Here is a 7515-nt window from a genome sequence, read left to right as displayed (position 1 = left end):
CTCATCCAAGAACATGTGTATCCTATCACCTCATCCAAGAACATTTGTATCCTATCATCTCACCCAAAAACATTTGTATCCTATCACCTCACCCAAAAACATTTGTATCCTATCATCTCACCCAAAAACATTTGTATCCTATCACCTCACCCAAAAACATTTGTATCCTATCATCTCACCCAAAAACATTTGTATCCTATCACCTCACCCAAAAACATTTGTATCCTATCACCTCACCCAAAAACATTTGTATCCTATCATCTCACCCAAAAACATTTGTATCCTATCATCTCACCAAAAACATTTATATCCTAGCACCTCATCCAAAAGCATTTATATCCTATCACCTCATCCAAAAACATTTGTATCCTATCACCTCATCCAAAAACATTTGTATCCTATCACCTCACCCAAAAACATTTGTATCCCATCATCTCACCCAAAAGCATTTGTATCCTATCACCTCACCCAAAAACATTTGTATCCTATCACCTCACCCAAAAACATTTGTATCCTATTACCTCATCCAAAAACATTTGTATCCTATCACCTCATCCAAAAACGAATATATGCACGATCTGAGTAAGTAAAAAAATTGTCTTTGAAAATTTAAGAAGAGTTCTTGCGAAACGCTTCTAGGCATCGGACCATGAATAAAAAGTGAAAATGAACTTTGAAGAGTTAATTTTTTTTAACTACCCCAGTGAAGAAAAACATAAGAAATATTGAGAAGATTCGTGTTAGAATCATTAATTGTAAAATTTTAACTTCACTGTCGGGGGTAGTTAAAAAAAATTAACTCTCCAAAGTTCATTTTCATTTGTTATTTATGGTCCGACGCCCAGAAGCGTTTCGCAAGAACACTTCTTAAATTTTCAGAGACAATTTTTTTTCTGACATCAGGTACCTGCATAAAAATGTCGTCAACATACCTGCAGTATATGGCGAGTTTCAAGTCCATGTCAACTAAGACCCTCTGCTCTATGGTACCCATGTAGAACTTGCAAACAGGACACCTAGGGGAGAACCCATGGCAACCCCATCTACTTGCTTATACATGTGCCCATCTGGACTCATGGGTCCAGATGAGACCCATGAGAAGGGTGAATAAGAAGGGTGCCTCTTTAGTGCAGGCTTGGAGTAGCTTTCTTAGTATGTTTTCTGGTATGTCAAGAGGAGTACAAGCTAGATCACGAATACACTCTTTCCACTATCATCCCGATTGTTTCATCCACAGAACTGTTGGTAAACAGTGACTACGTCCAACGAGGCTCTTATCCCCGTGGCCAGTGCTGCTCCCCGCAGTAAGTCAACAAATTCCTTTGGAGACTTCAGGCTGAAAGCACAAGGTACATAAGGTGTCAGGAATCAGTTGATTCGCTTAGCCAGTCTGTATGTGGGTGTGATTGGCTGAAGTGGGTTTCCAGGCTTGTGGGTCTTGACATTCCCATACACATACCCAGGTTTGTATTCCCCAATAACCTTTGGCAGGTGGAGTCTGGATTTCTTGGCGTTCACAGTTTCGATCAATCTGTTTACCTTCGTTTTCAATTCAGCTGTAGTGTCCTTCGTTATCCTTTGGAATTTAGTTTGGTCAGAGAGTATGAGGTACATTTTTGTCAGATATCCGTCTTTTTTAAGAATAACGTATATTGGCGACTTTTCACCTCTCCAGAGTGCTCCTGGCAGTATGGGTTCGAGTCACTTCTGGGGGTGAGTTTTCAGTTGCATATATGCCTAGGGACCATTCAGGCTTATATATAAATGATATCCCTATACATAGGGATATCATTTTGGGGCAATGGGGTGATTTGAATCGGTGTTCTGATGATTTCCAGACACCTGCTTAACCCGCTCAGCCCCAATGGAACAAAAGCCAACCTTGAATATTTATGCTGCAAAATTAGAAATTTCAAATCTTTAGATATTTGACCTATATGAAATACATTACAATCTTTAAAGGGTATTTTGTAAATGACACAGTTATCACTATAAGGCTGTTTGTAACTAATTATTTTGCAAATAGTGTTTTCGTAATTAAACACCAATGTACAAAGATTGTTATTTGCTTAGCTAAACGAACTAGAGGGTTCAGTTCCTGAACCGATTATGTGCCTCTGTAACCCTTTACACCACCGCCCACGGGATTGGTATGGGGTACGTAATATAGAAATTGAAATTGGAACAGTTTCAACGTCTTTGCAATATTTTCTAACCTAGGAAAACATGGTAAACATAACACATTTTGGACGAATTTTCTCAATGCTAATCATGTTATAATATGTATATTGAACTTTGCTATGACATGTTTTCAAGAAACTTTCAGGACAGCAGAGCTTGAAACCAATAGAATAAATATTTTCAAACTCCTTTTCTAAGAACTCAGGACTATCAATTCGAGGAGTTCTTAGATACGTGGAGCGGAAAAGATAGGTTGTTTAACATTATATCTACGTCCAGAGAAATAATGAGCAAATGACAAATTGATAGTAGGCTTTCTGTAAACATTAAAGAGAAAATCTTCCTAATCAGTTAACTTCATAGGGCAAATTAATTCATAGTTAATTCCCTATCTTCCCTTTAATAAATGTCAAACATTTATCAATTTCAATCTCTATAGTAAATTTTATAGAATGGACTTGATCATTAAGTTTGCTGAAAATGTATATGATTTTACATTGAAAGGCAACTACACAAAATATCATCAATATACCTAAACCAAGGAATGATTCTAGGGGAAATTTTACAAACAAATTTATTTAAAAAAGTTTCATGTATAAATTTGAAATCAATGCAAATAGTGGATTTCTCATGGCCATACCAAAAGTCTGAAAATAATACTCAGTATTAAAAGTAAATTTACATTCTTTTTATACAAAGTTTTACAATATTGACAGTAATATCAGAGGACACAAGTAATTCATAGTTCGTTAATTCATGAGTAAGGTAACCAAGAATATCATCAACAGGAATTTTTGTAAATAAAGAGCATGCATCAAAACTTATCAAATTAACATCAGGATTAATTGAAACATTGTTTAATGTGTTAATTAAATCCATGGAGTTAATCAAAAGCTAACATGAAATAATACCTAAGAGTGGAGACAAAATTTTGTTGAGCCATTTAGAAAACTTGTATGTAATGAATATCATAGAACTGATAATGTGTATCATGGTATAGTTAGGCTTATAAGCCAGACCATAAAAATATATCAAGGGAGGAGATGAGGTTGTAAATGATAAAGATCATTATGATTTTCAAAAACTTCCTCAAACTGCTGTTGCAGGTCTTAATGATATCATCAGGATGATTTGTGCTAAGCTTGGGATATGTGGATAATCATGGTTAAGATCATTAATTTTAGAAATAAATTCCTACCTTGTCTAATATAACAATTCAATTTCTTTCTTTATTATTCACCCCATACCCATCCGGTGGGCGGTGGTGTAAAGGATTACAGAGGTACATAATCAGTTCTAATATAACAAGAGGGTTCGATTTGTCAAGTTTTGTTACAGTAACAGAGGTATCTGTTTTTAACTCCTGTAACCTATCAGGAAAATTGTGTTTGAGAAATCAAGAGTGACACATAAATAATACCTTTAAAAGTAAGCTTTGTTGAGATATAAAAGTTTTTCTTAAGCTGTATCAATGAACTAAAAATCTTAACAGCCGAAGGTTGATTGTAAATGGTGAATGAGATACGATACATCATGTTCACTTTTTGTTGGGATGATAAATTCAAATTAGGATTTGATTTATTTGTCCAATTACTGTTTTTATTGATACCGGATCACCTAAGATGATGCACGATCTAGTCATATAAATTTCTAATCACTGTGGCGTGGATAATGTAATTTCATATTTGGTGGCCTAGTATGCCATGAAACTTCAACAAAAAATATAGCAGACTTAACAGCCTACTTGCAAAGACGAAATTTATGTATAAAAAAGACATCGAGAATTCTGAGTAGTGTAACTCAGGCTTCATTTTAACAATAAACAAAGCCCAAGATATTGAGGTCTAGTCTAAGACAGCTGGCAATTAGGGCAGTGAAATTGCTCTAAGTGGAAGTGTGACTTAGGGCTTGACAGTGATCTAGTATTGCTTAGGCTACAACTGCCTATATATTCCAGTGAACTTGTTTAGCGCTGATGTGCTAAAAAATAGCAAATGGAGTGCTACCATTTGAAATATGCGTATATATGATAACTATATGAAGAATATATACATCTTTAGCCCTACATTAGTTTCTAATTAACAGAGAGAGAGTGAGAGAGGATAATGATACGAGAGAGTAAGATAGGATAATGATAGTGAAGGAAGGGAGAGATGGGGGGGGGGGGACAGTGCCCCATGGGGGGGCAGCAGTAGTGTCGCCGGACAACCGTCGCCTGAGCGGTCAGTTGGCACCAGGCGCCATATAGAGTGAGTTACCCTGACGACACCATTACTGTGAGTGCCTCGCTCGCTGCCTCCACCCACCCGTTCATCACTTGTGAACTATGAGCATAGTGCAGCACCATTGCCACTCCTAGCTTGCTGAGAGTGCTTGAGACGCACTTAAGGTGCCTGTGTTTGATGCTACTGGACACTGGGACACGTCTTCCAGGAATATTATCTGCCAGCGACGACCCTGGGACACCCCCAAGCTCATACGCCCCTCTCGGTACGTGCTGCTCCCTTCTACAGAAATAAAAATACCTTTTTCCTTATGTATATAGCATATTTTGATGTTTGATGCATGATGATGATGTGAGGGGTAGTTTAAGACGAGGCAAGCTTCACTTTCTTGGTAATGACATGCTGATATTTGGTAATTTAGTCATCATTTACTGCTGTATTCTAGTAATATTTGGGAAGCATAATCACATCTTAATATACGGCCAAACATTTTGGGCTCTTTCGATATCTGTGAGTGGGAGCGGAGATAAGGGTAGGCTGGGCTTGTTCGGCCAGTATCGGACTTGGACTTAACAACCGTAATATGACCCGTCCAGTCTTGACCAAAGCTCTTTCATTGTGTATTTGTCCATTCTTATGTTTTACTTAACCTAACTATTTATTATATTAATAATAATCCAGCTAACAATCCAGCAACTAATATGCTAACAAAATGCGAAATATAGCAGCAAAGACCTTATTCTTCTGCAAATATATGACAATTGAGCACACCTGATGACTTTATACACCCACATAACGCACCTGATGACTCTGTACACCAACATAGCACAACTGATGACTCTGTACACCCACATAACGCACCTGATGACTTTATACACCAACATGACACACCTGATGACTCTATACACCAACATAATAAATAATAATAATAATAATAAATGTTTATTCAGGTAAAGTACATACATACAAGAGGTTTTAAAAAAATTGATAGATTTATAGATAGAGCTAGTACATACAATGCCTAAAGCCACTATTACGCAAAGCGTTTCGGGCAGGAAAAACATTGAAGACTAAAACTTAATACTAATTGAGATTAAAGTATAAAATGTGTTGAGAACAAATAAAAATAAAAATACAAAAAAGGGGGGGAACATGGCAGAAAAAGCAGCACAAATACAGTTAGGTCGACAAACAGCGTTGTTTAAAAAAACCGACATGGGTTGACATTATAGGGGTAAGGTAGGTTACAGGGAATTTATTAGGTAGTGCTTCGTTTTTATCTTAAACTGGTTGAGAGAGGTACAGTCTTTAACATGATTGGGAAGGTCATTCCACATTCTGGGCCCCTTGATTTGTAGAGCATTTCTAGTTTGATTAAGTCGTACTCTTGGAATATCAAAACTGTATTTGTTTCTGGTGTGGTGCTCATGGGTTCTGTTACAATCTTTTAGGAAGCTTTTGAGGTCAGGATTGGCATTACAGTTCAGCGTTTTATATATGTGTAATACACATGAGAGAATGTGCAGTGACTTAATATCTAACATTTTCAGAGATTTGAGTAAGGGTACCGAGTGCTGTCTGGGGCCAGAGTTGGATATTGTCCTAATAGCAGCTTTGTGTTGAGTAATTAGAGGACGTAAATGATTTTGGGTAGTAGAACCCCAAGCACAAATACCATAGTTGAGATATGGATAGATGAGGGAGTAATAGAGAGTCACCAGGGCAGGGCGAGGTACATAATATCTGATCTTAGAAAGAATGCCAACAGTTTTTGAAACTTTTTTTGATATATTTAGAATGTGTCCCTGGAAATTCAGCTTGTGGTCAATGAGAATGCCAAGGAATTTGCCATCTATTTTGTTACAAATTTGGGCATTGTTTATTTTGAGATTTATTTGATTAGAGGATTTATTGCCAAACAGAATATTGAAAGTTTTGTCAATGTTAAGGGTGAGTATGTTGGCAGTTAGTCAAAGATGGACTTTATTTAGCTCAGTATTTACTGTGGCATTTAGAGCAAGGGGGGTCAGGACTGGAGTAAATGAAGGTTGTGTCGTCAGCAAATAGAATTGGTTTGAGGTGTTGGGAGGCATTTGGAAGGTCATTAATGTAGATGAGAAAGAGGAGAGGGCCAAGTATGCTGCCCTGAGGAACACCAATGTTGATGGGTAGGGTGGAAGAAATTGTATTATTCACAGAAACATACTGGAGCCTGTCAGTAAGGTAAGATTTGAGGTATTGCAAGGAGTGTCCTCTGACTCCATAATGATGTAATTTAAGAAGAAGGTTTTGGTGGTTGACAGTGTCAAAAGCCTTACCCAGGTCCACAAATAACCCAACAGGGAACTCATTTTTATCAAGAGCTGCATGAATCAATTTAATCATACTAATAAGTGCATCGTTAGTGCTTTTTTTGGGTCTGAAGCCATATTGACAAGAGCTAAGTATATTGAGTTTGGCTAGATAAGAGTAAAGCTGCTTGTAGATTAGTTTTCAAATATTTTTGACAAGTTAGGCAGGATTGATATAGGTCTGTAGTTGTTAACATCTGTGAGATCACCACATTTGTGGACAGGGGTTACTCTCGCTTTTTTTTAGAATGTCTAGAAAGGTTTGGAGTTCAAGTGACTTGTTGAAGAGCAATGCAATAGCAGGGGCTAAAGATCTGGAGGCTTTTTTGTAAATTAAAGTTGGTATCTCCTCAAGGGCACTAGACTTGGTTTTAAGGGAAAGGATTATCTCATTAACATCAGTGGAATTAGTAGGCTTTAGGTACAGAGATTGTGGATAGTTACCTGTGAGATAGTCCTTAACATCAGTACTGGAAGATGGAATATCATTTGCAAGGGATGACCCAATGGAAGAGAAGAACCTATTGAACTCAATAGCAGAATCAGAGGCTGAAAGCTGACCATCGTTATTGGACAGGAGTGTTGGTTTGTTATTTAAAGTCTTCTTTGATCCCAATATTTGTGAAATTGTGCTCCAAGTTTTTTTTAATGTTGCTCTTTATTTGGGTAAATTTATCTTCGTAGTATTTAGTTTTGGCTCTTGGCTCTTCTAATTATTTTAGATAGCAATAACGAGTAATTCTTTGAGAATTCTTTGG

General features: G+C 37.0%; 1 protein-coding gene across 2 annotated transcripts in view; it reads left to right on the top strand.

The window, feature by feature from the left end:
* The first annotated feature begins 4383 nt into the window (after positions 1 to 4383).
* Positions 4384 to 7515, top strand: part of LOC123762726 (vascular endothelial growth factor receptor kdr-like) — a 471742-nt gene continuing 468610 nt past the window's right edge. The window contains exon 1 of one of the 2 annotated variants that reach the window (XM_069332305.1): positions 4384 to 4671. The gene's annotated coding sequence lies outside the window, so the exon portion shown is untranslated. The remainder of the gene's footprint in view (positions 4672 to 7515) is intronic. The other variant, XM_069332302.1, reaches the window with a different exon arrangement.

The sequence above is a fragment of the Procambarus clarkii genome, chromosome 27 (genome assembly GCF_040958095.1).
Source record: "Procambarus clarkii isolate CNS0578487 chromosome 27, FALCON_Pclarkii_2.0, whole genome shotgun sequence".
Taxonomy (NCBI): domain Eukaryota; kingdom Metazoa; phylum Arthropoda; class Malacostraca; order Decapoda; family Cambaridae; genus Procambarus; species Procambarus clarkii.
This window is presented reverse-complemented; position numbering and strand designations above follow the sequence as displayed.